The sequence below is a fragment of the Protopterus annectens genome, chromosome 10.part0, assembly GCF_019279795.1.
Source record: "Protopterus annectens isolate FY-2018-M chromosome 10.part0, PAN1.0, whole genome shotgun sequence".
Lineage (NCBI taxonomy): Eukaryota > Metazoa > Chordata > Ceratodontiformes > Protopteridae > Protopterus > Protopterus annectens.
The window spans coordinates 162,129,657-162,154,710 of NC_056744.1; positions in this window are offsets into that span (position 1 = coordinate 162,129,657).

The window sequence follows — 25,054 nt, forward strand, 5'->3', positions numbered from 1 at the left end:
TATTCTAATTTTCTAGCATCCACCATGTCTAATAATGTCATAATGTGTATGGGGTTACATGTTACAGTCAGTTATCTACAAATCTAGGGACTTTTACTTGCTCTTGTTTCCATGTACACTCCTTTCAGTGGCTGTATTCAGAACATTTTTTAATACATGGGCAAAATGAGCACAGAGTCTACACAGTTGCTTTACAGCTTGTTGAATCGCTCCACTGTGTTGATTTGCTTCATTAGTATACAATTCAGCTACTTGTGCTGTAATCAGCATTCCATGGAAGTTACCATGTTTGTGCATGCGTTCATGCCACTACATGGTGTTTACAGAATCTAAAAATATTTGCAATCATGTATGCATTGTGTTGCAACTTACACATGGTGAAAAATGACAGTGTAGGCTTTATTGAATTCCCCCAGGGGATTTTAATTGTGACTTAAGAAAAAGAAAGAAAGAAAGAAGTGATGTTAGGATCATATCTGAAAAATGAAAAGCAGAAAATTATATATAAGGGACTGGACGTACAAAAGAAATTCTATAATAATGGAAATTGATTATTTTGTAATATCTGATAGTCTGAAAGTTGTGCAAAAAGGAATAAAGGTAACAAGCCTTTCAGATCATTTAGCTATATGGGTAGAAATGCAGAAAAAAGGAGGATATATAAGTATAGGTAAAGGTATTAAAATATTAAATGAAAAAGAATTAGATGAGGAAGACAGAAGAGAGATTAATCAATTATGAAATGATTGTATAGATATGAGAATTTTCAATGAAAATTTGATGAGTTGGTGGATAAGGTTTAAAGAAAACATATAAAAGGTGTGTTTTGGAATGTCAAGCTGTAAGGAGAAGGAAAGTGAAACTAAAGTATAGGCAGCTGAGTCAGGAAGTATTTAGAGAGATGTTAAGAAATAAGATAAGAAAATATGTCAAATGATTCAGGAGAGAATTAAGAAAATGTTATATAAGCAAAGTATTTCTTACAGGGGAAAAAGAAGAAGTGGCTCCATATTTAAATAAGACAATAAAACAAAATAACAGAATAATAAGAGAAGTGAAGAATGAGAAAGGGGAAAGAGTGATTACACAAGAAAAATATTTGAGGCAATATGGAGGCATATAGAAAATATATTTAAAAACAAGAAGATAAAAGAGAAACAGAAGTGGAAGGTTACAAACTTGAGTAAAGAGGATAATAAGAATCTTGAAGAAAATATAAATATAAAAGAAGTTAATGAAATTTTGAAAGAAGTAAATTTGGAAAGGCTATGGGAATGGGTGGTATTGAATATCACATGTATAATAATACAGAGGAATGGCAAAATGTATTTTGTGGAAGTATTATATAAATATTTAACAAAAGGAACAGTAGAATAAGAAATGTGTAATGGGTCAAGACATTTTTATGAAAGAAAGCAGAAAAGGAGGATATAAGAATTTGGAGATGAATAGTATTGAATAATACAGATTATACAATATTTATAAGAATAATAGAAATAAGACTGGGAAATAAAGTAGATACATTGCTTGAATATAATATTTTTGGTAAGAAAGGGAAAGCAAATCAAGATTTATTATGAATAGTGGGAAAAGTGATAATATTATGAATAAAATGTTGAAACTAAAAAATTATGGTAGGAGAATTTGAGTAAAACATTTGACAGAATACAATATGAATGTTGATGGGATATATTAAAAGAATGTAATATAAGTGACAAAATAGTAAAAATAATTAAGTCTGTGTGTGAAATTAATCTGAGAGCAATATTAAATGGATGTTCAAGTGAAGAAATAAAAACAGAATGTGGGATAAGGCAGAGATGTATGGCAAGCAACATTTGATTTGCATAAGTCATGAATGTGGCTGTTAATAAGATGAACAGAGTGTTGAAAATGACAGGTTACAAGATTAAAGAAGGAGTACAAAATTCCAGTAATTCTTACTTATGCAGATGATATGGTTTTAATTACTAAAAATAATGAGTGGATGGAAGAAGGAATCAGATAATTAAATCAGTATTTAAGGGTGATTATTATAATTATAAATAAAGAGAAAAGTAAAGGGATTGGATTAATGGGTAAATAGAAGGTATTCAATTTAATGGTGAGTTAATAGATATTTTGGGGATAATGTTTTGAACAAGTATGCATACAGAGAAACAGTAGGAGAAAATTATACAACATTTAAGAGAGATATGTATGTTTTGGAAGTCGTATAAACTGGCATATAGGAAAAAAAGTTTATATAATATATTCAATCCTTTTGGGTAAAATTGCTTATTTAGCAAGTTTATATATGATCACATTAAGGTATGATAAAGATATAATGTCTATTATATTATCATTTATACAGGGATTAGGGTTAAATCTTGTTAGAAGAGGGATTTTGTATGTTATAGAAGAAGGGGTCTAGGATTAATTAATACAATTGTTCATGCAGCTTCCTTCAATCTTTATAAAGCTCTGGTAAGATTGAAAGTAGTGAAACAGGGATTTAATAAATGTTATAATGAAAGATAAATGCAAGGGAGAGGATAGGGTCAGGGAAAAGATAGAAGAGTTAAGTAAATGAAGAGATGAAAGAGTAGCAAAACAGTTTTTAACGGAAATTGAACATAAAAATGTAGAAAAAATAGACAAGAATGGTATTTGATATAATGAAAGAACATTATTATATTTACCCATTGAAACACTTAGAAAATGAAAAAAGAAACATGATTAAAATATTTGGATGGTGCAAAAATTTTATGAATGTAATCATAATGTAATTTTTGTGGAGATTAACAATAAGCAGGTTTCCTGTTAAAGCTAATATGCCATATAAAACAATGCAGGAGAGGGTGTGCAATTATTGTTGGGAAATTGAAACCACAGAATATGTTCTTTGAATTTTACTAGAGTGAAGGAATTATGGACGAAAATATGTGAAAATAAGATATTGAAATGTTTTAGAAATGTTGAATTAAATATCAATATGTTAGAGTATGGGTATTATGGTAATAGAAAATGAAAAGAGGTGAAAGAAATTGAAAAATGTTTTATATTTTATGGAGAATATGGAATGAGAGACTGAGTGAAATGAAATGTAATGGAAAATGGATATTATCTGAAATTTTGAAGAAGATACATTTCTGGCTATGGAAAAAATGATGGGTAATAAAGTGTATGAGATTGTATTATATTGTATATGGAAATTGTAAATGCCTGTAAATAATGTATAATATGTAAATAATGTAAATAAGTTGTGATAGTCAATAAAAAACCCTACTTGTCATTGTTGCGAGTGGGACCCATTTTGCAGGAGCACTTCATGATTCCATTGCAGGCACAGAGGTTGTCTGCAGAGACAGAATGACATGATAGAAAGGTGAGAAAAATGGAGGAGAAAGCAAATATCAAGGCCAGAGAATGTGTGCAGGATTCTGAGGAGATGTTTCAACCAAATCTGTTTGATGGAGATGAGTCAGCAACTGATGGAGGTATAATTACAACCCTCCAGTTGGGAAGGTTGTGGGATGATTTACTTAAAAAAATTGGTGATGCAGAGTGAACCATAAAATGAAGGAAATATTTCCTTGGGGGACAGTATGGAGAAAATATAAAAGGAGGATGCAGAGACAATACTGAAAAATAGCGGTGAGATGGAAAAGAAAACATATGCAGAGAAAGTAAAGGAAGTCAGAAGGGAAGTAGTAGAAAAGAAGGTAGAAGAAAATGAAAAATGGAAGTACATGGTAAAGATTCAAAGTAAAGAAGACAAAGAAATGATCAGGTATAAAGTGTTGGAGAATTTAATAGTGCCTTTGGGTATAAAAGCACATGAGATATGAGCATTTATTTTTAATAAATAGACATTTTGTGTCATTATATTTGAGAATGTTTTTTCAATAGAAATTTTTTTGGGAGAATATGAAAAAAGAAAGACTGCAACCCATGGAATATTTGTATGATAAAAGAATTTAACAGGGGTATAAAAAAGAAAAGTCATGTACAATTTTGTACAGAAGTAAAAACAGAGACTTTGAAAGGACATTTGAACAGTTTAAGTAAAGATGTTCTGGACATTTCAAAAGTTTACAATAAAAAGATTTTATGGACTGTTATCTGAAATTGTAATGTCTTAAAATAGAAAGAGAAAAAATATACATATGCCAAACATGATAAAAGGGGGTGTCATAAAACACTGTGGACTACCCAAAACATGTTTTTTTTAAAGAAGAGCATCTGATAAGTATCTGTGACAAAAGAAAATGTTATATGTGTGGAGAAATGGGACATGATACAAAAATGTGAATTGAAATGTTGTAAGGGTAACACAATTTGACATTTTTGGATGGACTGCAAAAATGAAAATAAGATTAAGGAAAAAGAAAATGAAAGAGATGAAAATTAATAAAGAAAAGACACTTTAGAAGTAGTAGAAATAGAAGAAAACTTAGATGAGAAACAAATAATAAATGGCATAGAAGAAGGTTCTGAAACAAGCAATGAAGACATACATTGGATGGTAGTAAAAGAAAAAAATAATTCTCTTGATAAAAGACAAAATAAATTAAAGGGATACGTTCAAAAGTAGAAAAAGGAGATGGATGAAAAAGAATGTATACAGCTAATGAATGGTGGCTGGTATAATGGTTAAAGTATTTGACTCATCAAAATAAGGTACAGCACTTGATTTTCACCTTTGGGAAGGAAATTGGCCTAGAATGGGCTATTAAAAAAGCTAGCCTAGTAATTAGCCATGAACGTATAAAACAATGAATCTAAGGAAGAGGAAAATTAGAATTTAGAGTGCTTTCTGTAAATGTGAATAGTATTAAGAATACGGTAAGAAGAATAGGGATTTTGGAGTGGTGAACTGCATGTAATGTAGATGTAATTATGTCAGAAGACACAAGATTTTTAACAAATAAAGAAAGATTGCAAACATAGAAACTATGGGGAGGAAAGACAATATGGAATTTGGGAAATGAGAGATGTTCTGGAATAGGCATATTCTGTAGAAATACAGTAAAGGTATTAGATGCAACTTTCATAAAACTGGGAAGATTAACCATTGTAGATTTAAAATAGAAAGAACAAGTATATGGCATTATAACAGTATATGCTTACACTAACTGTATAGAGAGGGAAAGCTTTTTCATCAGATTTTAGCCTATGCAGTGATAAATATAAATATGATAAAAACAAGAGACTTTAACTGTGATTTAAGAGGCAAGCATACAAAGAAAGGAAATGATATAAGGAAAATGTTAGAAGTTATACAATGTGGAAATTTAAAACTTTGGGAAAAAAATCATGGACTTACAAAAGAGGTATGCATAGAACTGAAATAGATTATTTTATATAGTCAGAAGATTTAGTTATATGAGAAGGGGAGGTAGTTGAAACATGAGTTTCTGATTATCTTGCAATATGGCTAGAGATAAAGGAAAACAAAGAATATATAAAATAGGCAAAGGAATAAAAAGGATAAACAAGAAAGCATGGGATGAAGAAGGAAAGATACTAGTAATACAGTTATGGAAACATCATATTACTATGATAACATTTTACAAAAATAAGTCTGAATGGTTGATGATATTTAAGGAAAAATATAAAATGCTTTTATAGTGGCAATGTGATGTGAGAAAAGTAGGGAAAGAAAAATATAACAGGACATATCATGATGCACTGGAAAATTTGCAACATAATGATAAAAAGTACTTTGACAAAGAAATAGAGTTATATGAAAGAAATCAGGAAAAAATACAAGAATTGTTATATAAGCAAAGATAGTTTTACAAAGAAAAAGAGAAGTATTTAGTTACTTAATCAGATTAGTAAAGGAGGATGGAAGTGTAATGAGAGAAATAAAAAATGTAAAAGGAGAAATAGAAATGATTATGAATAGTGTAGTACAATATCTACAAGAAATTTTTAAATAAAGAAAGGTAGTTAAAAAATGGAAAGTAAGAAGTTAACAAAAAAGTTGAATACAGGGTTGGAAAAGGAGATTTCTTTATATTAGGTAGATAAAGTATTAGGACAAGTAAATATAGATTCAGCTGTCAGGCCTGATGGAATAAGGTATGAAGTGTATAAAAATTTAAAGGATTGGCAAAACAAAAATCTAAAGATTTTGAATGAATGGTTAAATGAAGGTTTTATCTATAAAGCAGAATGTGGTGAATTACCTAAGTTTATATGAGAGAGGAAGATAGAAGACAATTAAAAAATGGAGAATGATAGTACCAAATAATAAAGATTATAATATCTTTATGAAAATAATACAAAGAGATTTGAAACTAAAATGGAAAATATTATGGAAGATAGTATATATATATATATATATATATATATATATATATATATATATATATATATATATATATAGTAAGGGTTGTCAAGATTTATTAATGATAGAGAAATTGTGGATGATATTATAAATGGAAAAGAAGTGGAAATCATGATAGGAGACCTTAAGACATTTGCTAGAACTGGACATAAAATAATATGGCTAATAATGAAAGAATATAATGTAAGTAAAGAAAGTTAGGAAATTTAGTATGTAAGTGTATAGTAATAATTAAGTAAAAATACTTGCAAATGGCTGGTTAAGCCAAGAGGTATACATGAAGAGTGGTATAAGACAGGGATGTCCAAGGAGTTGCTTATTCTTTGGATTAGTTTTGATTGTGATAGTATGTAAAAAATAACAAAGTGAAAGAAGTGGGGTGTATAATGCCTGAAGGATTTAGCATTCCAGTTCTGTTAGCTTATGCAAATGATATTATAATAAATGCAAAAAACAAAATCTGGATAAAAGGAGTAATAATTTGCACAGATTAGTGTCTAGAGATGAAAGGAATGACTTTACATAAAAAGTGAATGTTTAGTTGATGTTGAACAGATAGGGGGTATATATTTTACAATGAATGAAATTTCTGTTTTAGGCATAACATTTGGGTATAACTAAGTAAGTAGACTCTCATGGAGAAAACAATAGAATAAATAAAACAAACCTGTCTTTTCTGGAGAACATATAAATTATCATTCAGAAAAAGGCTTATTTGATAAATTTAGTACTGATGGGAAAATATACTTAGCAAGTGAATTTATGATGTCAACAGTATTTGAAAATGAATTATTGCAGATCATTTTTCCATTTATATGGAGTTCAACATTAAACACAGTAAAAAGAGGCATTGTGTATGTAAATAAAAAGGAAAGATGTTTAGTGTTAATTATCTCAGTGGTATATGCAAGTGTTAGAGTGGACAAATGACAAAGATGAGAGAATAGTAGTGAAATTCTATAAATATAAACATGATAAATTTGGGGGCAGAGTAAAAAACAGTAAAAGAGAAAAAGAGTGCATAAATGAAGAAATAAAATGTTACCAAGAAAAAATATTTTTTTGGAAAATAAAAATTGATGAAATAAAAAAATCCAGAAATGTATGGTATAAGAATGTAATGATAAACATTACTAAATAAAACCATGGAGAAATGTAATAGATTAAAAAAATAAAGCTATAAAAGTAAGATGCAAAGGGTGTAATCAGAAAATAGAGTGTCAAGATATTTTGTGGAGACTGGTAATAGATAAATTGTAAAAGGAAATATGCCACATAAAAAGAAAAGTGATAGAATATGTTTATATTGTCAAGAAGAAGAAACTACAGAATATGTGTGTTTGAAATGTAAAAGACTGAAAAAGTTTTGGGGAAACTATGTAAAGAAGATTTTTTTCAAATATATAAAATAAGTGGATAAAATAAGCATGGATATGATTAAATATGGATATTTTAAGAATAAAAGTAAAGAATATAGGGGAATTTAATAAAGTCTACGCATGTTTTTTTTATGTGTAGGCATCGCATTTCAATGCTTACATGGCCAAGAATATTTTTAGATTCAGTAAGCACTGCTGAGTGGCATGGACACGCCAACACGGAAACTTCCATGACATGCAAATCACCTAATAAGCAGGTGAATTTCATGCAAATGAGGCAGGTTGAGTGATCCAGCAAGCGGATAGGCATCTCTTCAGACCCTGTGTCAGTGTCTGTAGTGTACATGGAAAAATTCTGTGTACAAGAGTGTAGACAGACAAAAAGAGTTGTAAAAATGTAAATAGTTGGACAGAAATGTCATACCACATACACATATGAGTGAACCTATCATCCTGTATGTCAGTAAAATTAAAGGAAATAAGTTAAATTAATTTTTTTTTACTAATCTGGCCATGTTTGCATGGTGCATTACAGAGCACAGACAAGCTTTAGAGAAAAAAAAATTGAAAAAAAAACAAATTAATTAGTATGTGACAAAAATGTATTACAGGACCATGTGTGGAGTCCCTACAATGGTGCATTGCTAATGTGGTTGGGCTCTGAAGTGTGTAGTTTCCAGGCTGTGAGCATGGATACCTATGCAAATGAGGTGGAGGTACTGAATAGCAGAAAGGAGTAATTGTATCTACATATCCCCTTCGTGTAGGCTTGGACACATGTTGCTATTTACACATGAAGTAGCTGACTCAAGGGAGGGTGTCTGCTGACTTCTAAGCTCATTTCAGCTTAGGTGCACATGTTTGCATGGCACACTGTCTGGCTGAGCATGTCCCTACAGGGTGGTGTGTCCACTAACTCCTAAGCTTTGTTTACCTTCCATACACGTGTTTGCATGGTGCGCCACTGCACTGAGCATGTTTAAAAATGTATTTAATTAATTTTCACCCTTGTTCAAGCTAACATAGGGTCATTAACTTATGTTAATTATATTGTAGGCAGGTGGAATGCATCATAGTTACCCAATCACACATTCTGCACCTGCAGCAGAGATCTATAAAGTATGTATCCACCCTACATTCTGATTTTTCCCCAATACTCTGCACCACAGCAGTACGGACTTGGGAATTTTAACTGAGAGGAAGCTAGGGGCTGCTGCTGGTCTGCTGCACCTGTATGTACTAGATGCTGAAGTCATTGCTGCTGCTGACAACCTAGACAGAGAAGGAGAAGAGTGTTCAAGCCCAGGGCAACCTTCCAGGAGCTACATGAGCTGGAGACTGTAGAGTGCTACAGGGTGGACAGGGACATACTACAAGAACTCACTGAGCTCTGCCACCCTCAACTCGAACCCGGAACTAACAGAAGTGAGAGGGGAACCCATCCCAGTGAAAACAAAGGTATGTGTATCCCTTAGGAAACTATCTATAGGTACTTTCCAAAGACAAACTGGGGACATGCTGGAGGTCTCACAGGCATGAGCATCCAGGGTACTTCACCAGTTCCTGGATGTCATGCTACCACATGCCAGTGAGCACATTTTTTCCCCTCACCTCTGAGGTGAGTGCCAGCAATATCCAACACTTCTTCCATGTAGCACACTACCCTGAAGTACTGCGTGCCATAGATTGCACTCATGTAAACATCAAGGTACCACCTGGTGAGGAGAGTAGAATCTACGTCAACCATAAAGGGTACCAGTCCATCAACTGCAAAGTCATGTGCAATGCCCAGGGGATTATCATGAATGTGTGTGCTGGAAGCTCTTGCAGTTACCACGACTCCCATATCTTGCACACATCACAGCTGTACCAGATGTTTGCCATGGGGGACATCTCACATGGCGATTTACTGGGGGATGCTGGCTACCACATGGAACGTGGATGATGACACCCATCAGAAATGCACACCCACCCACCAAAGAATGCCATAATAAGGCACACGCACAAACTAGGAACATCATGGAGTGTGTGTTTGGGCTTCTGAAGTCATGGCTCCAGTGCCTCAATATATCTGGTGTACCCCTGCAGTACTGTCCAGCCACATGTGCACATATGTTCACAGTATATGCTATGCTACACACTATGATCCTGCCGAAACAGCTGCAGCAGGATCAGCAAAGGGAAGGGATACACCCCCCCACTACCTAGGTCACCACAGCCACAGTCACAGAAGGGCTCAAAAGAGGAATACCCTGATGATGTCCCTGTAGGCAGATGTAGGTTCATAGGTTCATAGGATGATAATAGGCTACTAGCTTGGAGGCCCTTATAAGTCTAGCCAAGAATTTTGCCTATGTTCCCTCAAAGTCAGCACCTGTAGGCATGCCCAGTATGCCCTGTCTTTGGCTAAGAGACAAAGCATAGCATATTCAATGACAACCTAGGGCCCTAGGGACTGACACCTCACTCCTACTCAAATATATATATAGTAAAACTGATGCCAGGCAACCCACACAACCTGTAGCAATCCATGTATTGCCTGTGTACTGCTTGCATCAGACAGAGTCATCCCTGAACTACAGTTTTGCCAACTGGTGCATTTGCAAGGTAAGTCCCTAACCTACACACTACTTGTAAGGATTATTATAATATGCTATTGTATGTATGGATTTGCTACATTTATGCAAGTAAATATAATGGGTGGTTTGGACACAAGTAACATCCACACTGGACTATAGTTACCCAGTCCACCAGTATGTGTTCCTTAATATTCTCTAGGCTTCATGGTTGTAATATGCAGTACATCAGTCAAGAGAGGTATTAAACGGTAGGGTCACATGATAGTTGGACTACTTGTGTATCCCAGCAGAACATGTGGTGTTGCTTCCCCACACCCAACACAACAGTTTCCCCATATAACCACTTTAACAATAGGTCATCAATGGTATATCAGCAGTCCAGGCAAACACAGGGCAGTAACAGAGAAATTGAGCACATATGGTACGTCCACTTAATGCAGGAATAACAATGTACATATGTATGCTTTTGATTGTGCGATGAATGAGTACTTTCTGCCTGGCAGCTTGTGTGGCTCAGTGGACTAGGGAAGTTAGCATGGGCTATGCTGTTGATGGTTCAAATTCAGAGGTATCTACATCTTTTGCATTTGAGGTATTATTATGTTGGCATTGTCACAGACTGTCAGTGTGTGTGGTAACATTATGAACCTCTGTCACATATTAATGACATAAGACAGCTGGAGAATGCCATGGTCATTCTGAGTGAAGTGCAGTATTGCAGATGCAGGGACAGACGTTGTGACCGTAACACACAAAATCCCAGACTGGAGTGCAGGTAGGTGTGGCCTGGAGTCACTTTATAAGTAATGACAGTCCCACTGGGTGTGCACATGCACTTAGTTAAACTGAACACAAGTAACATCCACACTGGACTATAGTTACCCAGTCCACCAGTATGTGTTCCTTAATATTCTCTAGGCCTCATGGTTGTAATATGCACTACATCAGTCAAGAGCGGTATTAATCTGTAGGGTCACATGATAGTTGGACTACTTGTGTATCCCAGCAGAACATGTAGTGTTGCTTCCCCACACCCAACACAACAGTTTCCCCATATAACCACTTTAACAATAGGTCATCAATGGTATATCAGCAGTCCAGGCAAACACAGGGCAGTAACAGAGAAATTGAGCACATATGGTACGTCCACTTAATGCAGGAATAACAATGTACATATGTATGCTTTTGATTGTGTGATGAATGAGTACTTTCTGCCTGGCAGCTTGTGTGGCTCAGTGGACTAGGGAAGTTAGCATGGGCTATGCTGTTGATGGTTCAAATTCAGAGGTATCTACATCTTTTGCATTTGAGGTATTATTATGTTGGCATTGTCACAGACTGTCAGTGTGTGTGGTAACATTATGAACCTCTGTCACATATTAATGACATAAGACAGCTGGAGAATGCCATGGACATTCTGAGTGAAGTGCAGTATTGCAGATGCAGGGACAGACGTTGTGACCATAACACACAAAATCCCAGACTGAAGTGCAGGTAGGTGTGGCCTAGAGTCACTTTATAAGTAAAACAACCAGGACGAACCAAATCAACTGTAGAACACTGGTTTATTGCTAGTAAATTTAGTAACACACCAACAAAGTACTTAGCACTTTCACCTTTACAGTGGGCATCTTCAGAGTACAATCACATTCACAAAAATTTTCATTTAAGTAGAAGCAGCAATTGATGATTATTCAATTAGTTAATCAACTATGACTAATACAAAACATCTGTTGTTAATTTAATCTAACGTCTTTATAAATATCAAGATACATTGCAGTCCCTAAAAAATATATATATTTATATATATATATATATATATATATATATATATATATATATATATATAAGGACAATCCACATCAATAATTCTATGGAAGGATAGTGATGTATATGTGTATAATGTGTGTAATAAATACTTGTGATAAATGTGATAATTAAAAGTAATAATGATTACAACCTTTAACACATTACTAAAAATATAAATATTAATATATAAATTTATTGATGTAAAAACACACAAAACAATACCATTTAAAAAGACCATAAATACTTATAAAAAATAAATAAAAACTATGATTATATGAATTGTGATTTGTATTTGAGTATACTGGCTATGGAAATATAGTCGTTGATACCAGGGTACATATTTGCGTTAAATCTTAACTGCCACAAACACTCCTTAACTTCTAATAATGTCTTTTCATCCCCTCCTTTATTGTTGTTGTAAGGTATTCTATCTATCACAAAGAATAAAAACCTTTTAAAATTATCACATCTTGTGCTATGTTAATAAAGTGCACTAGTGTCTTTTTTCTTTTTGATGTCTCTTACATGTTCTCCTATTCGGTCTTTAAGCTTCCTACTAGTTTTCCCTACGTAGTATGCTGGGCATGTAGAACAGGTAGCAAGATATACTACCATTTTAGTTTTGCAGTTACAGTGTCCCGGGCATCTAATAGTTTTTCCAAAGTTTGGGACTACTACATATGGACCATCATTAATATAGTGATTGTACTCTGAAGATGCCCACTGTATGGGTGAAAGCGCTAAGTACTTTGTTGGTTTGTTACTAAATTTACTTGCAATAAACCAGTGTTCTACAGTTGATTTGGCTCATCTTGGTTGTTTTACTGGTTATCGTATCTTTTGGAATTCACTTTATAAGTAATGACAGTCCCACTGGGCGTGCACATGCACTTAGTTAAACTGAACACAATCCTGTTGCCCCTTAATCAAAATAACCTGTTATGTATAGATATGTAAGGATATCTGTCTGTCACTCTCCCTCTCTCTCTCTCTCACACACATACATAGTATATGTATTTCTATGTATTTTCAAATAGATATATAGCTCTCTCTCTCTCTCTCTCTCTCTATATATATATATATATATATATATATATATATATATACATATATAGAAACATACATCTCAGTCTCTCTCCATATATCTACATAACACATATAGATATCATATACATACACACACCTACATATATATATATATATATATATATATATATATATACATATATATATATATATATATATATATATATATATATATATATATATATATATATATATATATATATATATATATATATATATATATATATATATATATATATATATATATATATATATATATATATATATATATATATATATATATATATATATATATATATATATATATACATATATATACATACATCTAGCCAGTTTCACTGTGTGTGAGGTATTAACTGGAAATTGTCCACTTTTATTTAGCATCTGTTTGGGCTGTTTGATTCTGATCTCCTGCCAAGGAGAGTGTCATATAACTTGTTTGCAGTTAAAAGCTTTCTCTAGAGGCTCCTTTATCTGTTTAAAGTTTTCATTTAAAGGCTCACTGCTGCTTTTTTGCTGTGAGAAACATTTCTGCAGTTTGTTTCCCACCCTCCCTCCCTCCCTATCTGTACGGTGTTATTATAGTTGGTGGCTTTGCAGTTGCCTGCTCCTACTGTAAATTTGATCTGGGACACTCCTCCCAGTCTAGTGTTATTACCTCATTCTACCTAATACAGAGAGAACATTTGACAAAGCCGATCCACTTAGTTTCTGCTCCTCCTTTCTCTCTTTCCACCTAAAAAAAATTATATGCTTGTTTCCTGTCTTTCCTGTGGGTAGTCTAGTCAGTATACAGATTTGCTGTGTCCATGACTGTTTGTGGGCTTCTGAGCCCCCAAGCCTTTTTGTTTTGGAGGGAAGCCTTCTAGCTTAATTTTGTTTCTTAGAGCTAGCCAGTTTTTTAGTTTCAGCACTTGTCTGTTTCTTTGAGCTCACCACTTGTTCAGAACTCGTTGTAAGCACTAAATAAGCTACAAATTACTACAGCACTCAACTTTCCTCACTTGTCTAGAGGAAAACAGTTTCTAGTACTTAACAAATAAGCACCTATCCAGGCATGTCTAAGGGTCAGTGCCCGGTGTTTTCTCCTGTCTACCTGATGAATCTGGGCATCTTGGGGGAATGCAGCAATTGCCTCATGTACACAGACAATCCTCTCCTCCTACCACCCAACACTACAACCTGTGAGAGAAGCACTTATATAGCCAAACAGGAAGCAAAGCTCTCTTCACCCAAGACTGGACTAGACAGTCAAGAGGAGAAGGTAAACACTTCCACCACACCACACTCATAACATAGTCCCACAAAACCTACACCACCAAAACACACACATAGAAACACAAAATGCACACATACATTTATGGAGGCTCTCAGTAAAAACCTGCACAAGCAACAAGGACCTCCAAAGCAGAAACACAAGCAACCTCCATCCCCAAACACAACCCAAATGACACATAGCCCACAACTCAGTGTGCCACTCAACCACAGCCCATAAGGCATAATAACGTACCCAACACTCTAGTCATAGGTGACTATAGTCAGGCACACTGATGTTCCACTCACCAGGCTAAACAAGGAGAAAGTTACTGTCAGCTGCCTGTCGGGTGCCAGGATCCGCCACAAAATGCATGCACTTAGGTCACTCTTCAACAAGTACAAATATGACTCTGTCATTGCCCATGTTGGTGTGAATGACCTGAGATGTACCTCCCTGGACTACATGAAAAGGGACATGGAGGAGCTGTCCGATTTTGTAGCCCAGGCAGGTATGACCCAAGCCCTAAGTAGCATCCCGCCATCACCCAGAATGATACCACAGTACAAGGACAAAATGATTGACTTCAACAATTGGCTAAGCTTCTGGTGTCATTCTAAGGGGATCCAGTATCTGTCTGCCTGGAATGACATGATCGACAAACCATGATGCTTTGCCAGTGATGGCTTGCACCTGTCATCTCTAGGATTCCTTAATACTGGTTAAGGCTCTAGCCACCTCATAGTGCCTTTTTTAGGCAAGGTTCAAATGACAAATTCACCACCATAACAGGTACAAGCAAGCATAGTCTGATGGTATTGCTACTCAATGCTAGAAGTCTAAACCTCAAAATGCACTCACTCGAGGCACTCCTTAAAATGGAGAATATCGATATCTGTGCAGTGACAAAGACCTGGTTCAAGGTTCCAGAGAGTACACCTGCATTAACAGGCTATAATTCATACCACACCTTTCGGCCACCTAACCTAGACCAAAACACTAAAGGTGGAGGCATGTACATATTCATTAAGGATATCCACACCTCCACGCTAGTTGCTCAGCATAATGCATCCAAGATTATCCAAGTGCAACTAACTCTGGGCAAGACCGCAATCCAAATTGTAGCTTGCTACAGATCCCCCACCATGTCCCACATGATTCCCACTCCTCATTTCTTGATACATTGGAAAATATTCGGGTAAAACCTAACATCCTAATAATGGGCAATTTCAACTACCCTACCATTAACTGGGAAAACTATTCATTTACCAACTCTTGTGCTCAACGTTTTCTGGAATTCATAAATTCTATTGCCTTGGATCAACTTATCCGCACCCCCACCAGGGGCCACAGTATTCTAGACCTGGTTATTACTAACATGGGCAACTGGTGCTCCACACCAGAGGTCAATTCCTCATTGGTCAGATCCGACCACAAGCTAATCACCCAAGACATCCACATCCCTTCCCTCACCCCACTGTAGGGGAAACCTCCATAAAAAATGTCTCCAAAACCAACTTCACGCTTCTTAAGACAGAAGTGGCAAACCATCACGACAACCATGCTGACGGACAATAGAGATATAACTGCTGAATCCTACACAAATGCACTTTATAAGCACTTACACAAGTGCATGGATCATGCAATCCCTAACAGAACCAAGATGCTATCCTTCAAAAAAAGGAAACCAATCTGGAGGTCCCCTGCCATAAACAAATTCTACAACAGAAGAAAGAAACTCTTGCAAAAAAGAGTAAAATCCCATGATTGGAGGAAATCCCTGGTCAGCCTCAGTAAGAAGCTGAGATCCATCATAAAATCCTCCAAAGTTAGTTACGAAAACAAAATTGCCACTGACTCTAAAGACAGCCACAAAGCATTCTATAGCTATGTCAAGAATCTCAATGGCAACACTCAGATCTGCTCTGAGTTACAGCACAATGGCACTAAATATACAGAACCAACTGATATTGCCAACATCCTGGCAGATAGGTTCAGTGCTCACTTTACCCCCCTTTCATTCCCTAAAGGGCCCATCTCTGTACCGGAAGAATGCAAAGTTCCTGTAATTATGGCTGCACAGGTAAAAAACACACTCCCCAAAGACAATAACACAGCATCCATGGGACCTGACAACATCCCAGGCTGTGTTCTACATTAACTACAGAATGAACTGGCACCCCCCCTAAGTACCATGTTCAATCATAGCCTCATCTCAGGCTATGTGCCCATTGAATGGCACACAGTGATGGTTATTCCACTCCACAAAGGGGGAGCCACCACAGACTCCGAAAACTACTGCCCCATTAGGCTGACGAGCCTGGTCTGCAAGGCTATGGAATGTATAATCATGGAACTTATAAACAATGACATTAGTAATCTCCAAACTCTGGACCCCACTCAGTTCAGATTTGTGAAAAGCAGATCATGTCTCCTAAACCTGAAAACCTGATAGACTTCTTTGAAGCAGTCACCAAAGCCGTAGATGAGGGTAAGGTGGTTCACACAGCCTATCTAGTTCTCACCAAGGCTTTCAACACCACCCCCCATTCTGGAATTATAGATAAACTCACTAAACTAGGTATAAATCCCTATGTCGCAAGATGGGTGGCCAACTGGCTCACTGACAGAACCCACACTATGAAAGTAGCAGACTCCAAATTCAACTTCAGACCAGTGACAATTAGAGTACCACAGGGTTCAGTCCTGGGTCCTCTCCTGTTTGGTATCTACTTCTCTGAAGTACAGGCTAACACAGAAGATCTTTGGCTAATGAAGTTCGCAGATGACTGCAAACTAATCAAAACTCCAAAAGATGTGGACATCCTACAAAAGGGCCTCGCTGCGACAGATGCCTGGTGTGAAAGCCATGGCCTCAAGCTCAATGCCAAAAAGTGCATTGTCATCCCTTTTGGTAAAAACTCTGTACCCATGAACTACCACATAGGCAGTAGTCTGCTTAACACCGAAAGTGTGATAAGACCTTGGGACACAGGTGGACAGTAGTTTCTCCTTTGATAATCACATCGCCACAGTAGTCAGGAAATCCTTCTACATGGCACACCTCATCACAAAAGGTTTCTCATCCAGGAAAAAAGAGGTCATTGTTCCCCTCTACTCATCACTCATTGGACCCATTATAAAGTACAACTCCCCTTTTGGTATGTACCTCACAAGACATCTACAACAACTGGAAAGGCCACAGAAATACCTCACAAAGAGGACTACTGGCCTCAAACAGATGCCCTACGCAGACCGTCTCCAAAAGCTGCAGCTTTACTCTGTCGCATATCGCCTACTCAGAGGCAATTTCTGCCTAGCACACAAAGCTATGTCAAACCCAGAGCTTTTGAACATGCTCCACTTAAAGAAATCCCAATTCATCTGAGCTACACACTCTAGGGACCTAAACCTTGTCAACACAATAAACAGAACATGCTAGAGGGATAGATTCCTGTCCCAGAGATTTCCCATACTCTGGAACAAACTACCTATCTATATCAAAGAAAGCTCCTCATTAGCACTCTTCAAGAAAAATCTTGATGATTGGATGGAAGATAGGAAATTCACCTGGAGTTTGGATCACTTCTGTGGCTCTGCTCAACAGTGGCACCGGAAAATAATTTTCTTGGGTGGTGAAAGCCAGTGTACCTTTTGGCTAGGCTTATATAGACCCTAGGACCAATAGCCTAGTACCTACCTATGAATCTATGAACTGATGAAATATGTGTGTGGATGTGTGTATTGTCATACATACCCTAATACTGATGAGTAAAGCTGCTCTATCACACATCTATAATGTAAAGTAAGGGCTCAACAGTACATAATGCACTTACCTACAGACCGTTGTACTTGCTGGGTGTCACCACATAGATAGCAACAGGTGAGCAGGGTGTGTAATGTATAATGTTATCTACACACACATAGACAGGGCACATTGTCCCTGCTCACAGACTTACCCATCCAAGTGCAAACAGCCACATATGTCTTCTCCTGTATACTGTATTTTAACATTATTTGAAAATTTTCTGTATACTGTATTTTAACACATTATGTAAAATTTTACCTACTGTGGAGCTTTTCTCCCTGGGCCTCCGCTGAAAATGGACCTGTGTCCAGTCGGACCATCCCAGTTAACAAATGTAAAATAAAAATAAAATAAATAAATAAATACTGGTAACTGTAGACACATAGCTAGGATAATAGTTATCTTACTTCTGGGATACTAGATGCAGATAGTACAAATCAATATCACTCTGCAGGCCACAGATGCTGTTCAACACAAGTCTAGTTTGTGTAATCCACAAGTAGTTTGCCTGTAATGACATATAAAGCAGACATCAGCCATGGTGCATGTAATAAGTACTGTGATCTATAGTGTGAAAGACTATATAGGTAAGGATTCTAATTTCACTGCAGGCCACTTGATGATTCTGTGTATGTCCATATGGCATAAATCACCTCATTAACTTACAAAGAGGTAGGGTTTTGCAGAATTTTAGTTGCAGCAGGTGATGTGGCCCTCCAAATGCTTAATTGCAACTTGGCCTGCTGATGTCATTGAGCATAGTATGTCCTAAACCAACATGAGGTGTGTTGCATGCATCACTTACTGTGATCTGTACTGTGTACCATTACATAAGTAAGTGTTCTAATTTCCATGCAGCCAACTTGCACTATGTGTGTGCTATGCTCTGTCCTGTAATTGGAAGTTGTCCTATCCTCAATGTAGTCATGTTTGTGTGTGTGGCTGATAGAGCTATTTACATCAGCTTATGGAACTATAGGATGGTTGAACCTTGCTAGCATAACGGACATACAGCCATCACAATCATAGACGACTGTATACCCTTATTTACATGATCAGCACATATTGCCCCAGTCCAAGGGGGCACAGGCAGAAGCCCTGTGGTGAAATGATGGTTGCCCAGCCAGTCATACAGATGGCATGTGCTGAGGTCCACTGAGGTACTCTGCTTGCCATTAGCCAGAGCTCTGTTTCAAAACTGGGTTAAAGTCTGCTAGACAAATCTCTCCCACCAGCATGTATTATTAATGTCACATACACGCTTAATATCCTTACAGTGTTTATTCAGTGTAGAAAGCCACCTACAGATATGCAGCATTTACAATCAAGCACAGTCACATATTGCCCCGTATGCAAGGCAGAGATTACCTCTGAGTAGTCTATATGCCACAGGCTACAATGGCACTAATTTCAGATGATCCCCTTTGAACACATGCTGAAGATGTGAAGTTCCCTTGTCAGGAACCATACTGTTGTGTTCAAGTGCCAGTAGTGCTGGAAAAGTCCATTACCAAATGGCCATTGCACCCAGATATTGGCATGCTGAGGGAAGAGTACATAGAGTTTCTAAGGATGTCAATTATGGGCAATTGTGCTCTCAGCTATGACACATGATTCCCATCATACCACTGGAGAGACATGGTGATCTCAGGCATATTAGGTGTAAACCTGTGTGGCTATGTCTTTGTGCCCCATTCTTTCACCCCTGAGTATGTGCATCACATGTTATGACTGATGTACTACTTGGCAGGTACATAGGTGTTAGTGATGGAAATAATACTACATATATATTTTCATGCAGTTTATGGCCATTACTATGTCAACAGGCATTTGTTCATCACTACCCTCTTTCAGGATACTGACATAACTCGCAGACTCCATGGGTGCTCACACTTTGCAGGCATCAGCCAACATTGTTATCAACAGACAGTCAGTATTCACTTTCATCATGGTTAAATGGAGTCCAAGCAGTAGAGGACACAGGACTCAGGCTGTTGAACACTGCTGCTTACAGATCAGATACTGGAGGCAGATGTCCCTATGTTGAGCATGTGTGCCATCAATAGGCCACCACTGAGTGACCCCTACAATGATAGTACTGTGGATGCCTGAGTGGGTGCTTTGTAAATGATACATGAGTGGGTCAGACGGCTTGGCTCAGTCCAATGGGTTATATGCCCTGATGTCCCCTCACCCAGGTCCTTGGTGACTACCTTGGAAATGTCCACTGCATTTAACAGTCATGATCTCCCTGTCACACATCCAAACTGTGTACCGTCAACTGTGTGTAGATCACATATATGTGTGCTGATCGGTCCAGTGATGATTGCCCCTACAGCCATACAGATATGGATACTCATGCAAAGACATCTATAGTTCCGGTGGTCAGTGCATGCACCACCTCTGTGCAAAGGTATAACAGTTGCTGTTGTCCAGTCAGCTGGGGTCCACCCAGTGGTTTCAGTATGATTGCAAGGTGTTCCTAATGATGTTAGTAACCCATGACACATCCTTTGTAGGATGCAGCCTGGGATGTTAACGCATCCAATAGATGCTGTGTCTCCTCCATAGAGAGGCCAGTTATGATCTGCTCTGTAGATATGGAAGTTATGGGACAGGTTATAGGAATGTCATGCGTCACATGGTGGGGACAGGGGAGTGAAGTTGATGCAGAACATGTGTGACTACAGGTTAGCTATGAGTACAGACCCATTCCATTTGGCATCGTTAAGTATGAGTTCACCAACAATCTGGGCCTGTCCTTTAATGTGACACATGTAGCTACACTGTGCATTGTGGTTTTGCTTTGTGTGGATGCCAAATTTTATCATTTACTGTGTCTTGAAAACATCACAACACTATATGGTTGTTGTAGCCTAGGAGATTGTGTCACCATTTTAGGGAGGCACCCTCACCCCAACTGTCACATAGCAATGTCCACCACCTATTGCATAGCCTGATTATGGGAGTTGTCCACCAGGCAGGTCTGCTGTGCCATGAGGAGCCTGTGTACCTCCTGTCAGGTGCAGCCAAGTTCATGCAGTTGTAATGCTGCTGCCATAATGCATGGGTATACAGCTCTGCATACTTGCCATCCCATCAGAGGATGGAGGTGTAGTCAAGCTATCTAAACCATCCCACAGGAGGTAATAAATGGCTTTGTTGAAATATATGCCTGCATTGTCTGCAAGGGGGGGTTAGTCCTGGTAGCTTTAGTGATGTTGATCTGTGGTCAGATTCCACCAGGGAGGACCTCACTTTGGGGGGCTGCAGTGGTCACCCATATTGGTAAACACATGACGCAATACATTGGTTCCCCTTGGGGGATGTCACGACACTGCTCCAGGACATTGTAGTTAAGGATGTAGACTAACCTTTGGCCATGTGAGCTGCAGCAGGACTAAGAAACACAGCTGGTGGTCACTTAATGCCATCCCACAACATGGGTGTAATGATATATCTTGATAGACACGTGTACATACAAATACGCACAATGGGTATCTGGATACATGGAGCTGGTCCTGTAGCCAGCTATTGCTTGATTATGTGCCCTTCCAGCACTGAATGGCACCTGCATTGTCTCTGGGAAATCACAGTGTGTCACAAAATCTTGATGCGTATCTATACACCACCTGCATTGCCTTGATCACTGTCATTTTGAGGTTTGAAGATGTGGATGGTTATGTAGTCTGGTATGGCTGTGGTGCTGTCCACAGGCTGGAACCAGATGTTCTTGACTGCACACATGTCTGCATAATCCAGGGTGGGGAAACATTCCACAGAGTAGGGTTCAGTGTTGCCATACTCACTGTGTAGCAGCATAACCATGATGTTGTATAAAGATGGTGTTCTCATTGCCAACTTTTACCTGAACAGTGCATCTAAGATGCATTGTGGGGGTGTCAGTAACCATGGCTGTAACTCCAAATCTCAGGGATGAGAGATGAATACCATAACTGCTGAAGCACTGATGTCTGTTGATCAAAGCATCCCAGGCAGATATGTAGTAGATCCCTTGACAATGATACCACATGCTGAGGCAATTATTGACTTCCATTAATTTCTGTGTGTATGGAGCCATCATTCCAGGTGAGTGCCAACTGCAGCCAAAAGGAATGTGTATAAGCACAAGAGACACAGACTGGCTAAGCACAGTCATGTGTCTGCATACAGGCTGGCAACATATGTCCTTAGTCATACCCACCTGCAGGAACTATGATGTCAACATTATGTTAACTGATATCCCTTGATTTGTGGCACTGTGTGGTAAGGCCTATTGTGTCAACCCACAGACAGCTACCTGTGATCTGTCCCATATGTAGCCACTTGACACAGACATCAATGTGTTTCACAATGTAATCACCTCTGACTAAGAGATGTGATTTTGTGTTTTGCCTTCCTTGGGTGTTTGAAAAGTGAGAGAGTGGTGCATGCAGTATTATGTGCACTGTGTACTCCAGAGGCAGGATCATGAGGTGTCTGTTTGGCAATGTATCTGGTAAGGAGCTGCATACATGTAGGTGTGTGTGATGTGTGTGTAGGTGGTGCAGGATGTCAGCTGTGCATGTTGGCATAATGTTCATTGCCATATGTAACGACTGCTGTTGGAGAAACCATGGCAGCAAGGTTTGAAATGCAGTCACATCTGTCACACATTGTATTTGTGTGTCATAGGAATAGAGTGGTGAGGACACTCCCAACACCTTAGCAGCAGGTTCTGCAAATTAGGTCATGATGCCAGACCCTTGGGGTTGACAGCCTGATATACAGTGTTTGTAGGCACACCTTGCAGTGAAAATGTGGATGCCTGTGTATGCATAGAAGGCTTGTTAAACTTTGCTGACATTACATTGGCCTTGCAAGAGTACAATGTCTATCAAGCAACTAGACATCACACTGGTTGTGTGACATGATGCGGGAAAACAAACGTGTGTCGAGTACATATCTGTACAGTATAACATGCCTATGACATGTGGCAGGTGGACACACATTGGCCAAAGGTGGCCAGTCTGCTGCAGTAGGTCTCACAGCCATGTCATGAAGATATGTACCAGTAATCTGTTGAAGGACAGGATGCATGAAATGCTGTGAAAGTGTCACCTACGAAGGCTCACCACCATTGTGCTGATTGTTACAGCAAGATTGGACATATATGTCAATGGACATTGTACATTATATAGTGGTGCTACAGCAGTGCTACTAATCCCCCTATTGTCAGTTCCCTAGTGACATATCACTAACCCTGGAAGAGATGGCATAACACATGCAAAAGCCAATTGATTGCACAGGTTGCTAATCGAGGCATCTACTTGGAAAAGGGTATTTGAAGCCTACATAGCCTTTGATGATATGGAATAGCTATGTAGATGAACAAACAGGTTGTGTCCTGCTTGTTATCATGAGCTTTGCAGTACCATTTTGCATGTGATGACAGAAAAAATATCAGAGCATGGTATCCCATGTGAGAGTGGTGTCTGTGAAACCAGCATTAGTAGTTGCCAGGCACTGAAAATTCTGTGGACTCACCTGCTTTCCACAGTCTTCACAGGGTAATTGTGTCCTTTTTGTACACACCACTTGGGTAGTGTCCAACTGCAGAACACCTGTGTAATGTCCCCACCTAACCTTCAAAGGGTATACATATTACACTTACCTAATGTGTTTGTCTGTGCTCTATACACACACATTGGATGAGACTCTTCTTGGAACATGTTGGAAGCAGCTGCAATACTTTGTTGCACAAAAGGTTATCTAGGATGTAGTGCCAAGCAGTGTCCTCAGATCTCAGAGTCATATGACATGAAATGCCATAAAAGGAGTTAGCATGGATTTGAGCAGTAACACTGTCATACATCTACTGAAACTGGACCACAGACTGTTTGTTATGGTCAAGGCCACATCATGCCTCCCGACTCTAACTGGTGGACCCCATTGAGTGTTATGCTATGTAATGGAGGACAGGAATATTACTCACTACATCTACCATGGCCTCACAAGGAGTTTGACAATATTAGGCCAGAAGACCTTGCTGGAAACTGTGTAGGTTATCTACAGAGTGTTATGTCAGCTGATAAGTAAGCAAGTGTCTGACAGTCATAATCTGGGAAGATAGCATTGGGGACCTACACTGCAATTATGCCAGTCACCAATGGAGTTCCCCAGGCATCACTGATGGAGTACCCCTTCTACCCATTCCCTCTCTGCAGTCATAGACACTGTCAGTGCTCTCTGACCGGCTACATTAGCAGGTGATTGCATATCAGGAGATGTCACTGAATCTCACACAGAAGCAAACGTTACCCAGGATGGCCTGTGACACACAATCAGTTGCTGTCTGTACCACTGACAAATATTAAATGCCAAGGACTGCACAATAATATCCTTTGGAAAATTATCCACCCCTGAGAAATATAGCAGTGTCCGCACACCACACACAGTTGAGCCATTACTCATGGACATATGGACACAGATAAATATAGCCTTTGACTTTCAGTGGTCAGTGAGATGTGGGGATGCATTCAATGTTGTACAACTTAAATAGTCAGGTCTGCTATGTAACTCCCAGACTGTCATTGCCATATTGAATGTGGCATTCATCACATCTATCATTGTGTACAATGGCACCCAAACTATGTCAATACATAGGCATATCTTACAACTGTAGCAGCCACACAGGTTCCATGCTATATCAATACACATTGCAGATAACATGCCTTACGGAGTCCATGACAAAATCCTACATGTGTAGTCTGCCTCATAAATGCTTTGTCGGGATGTGTATGGCTCCATACAGGGAGGTGT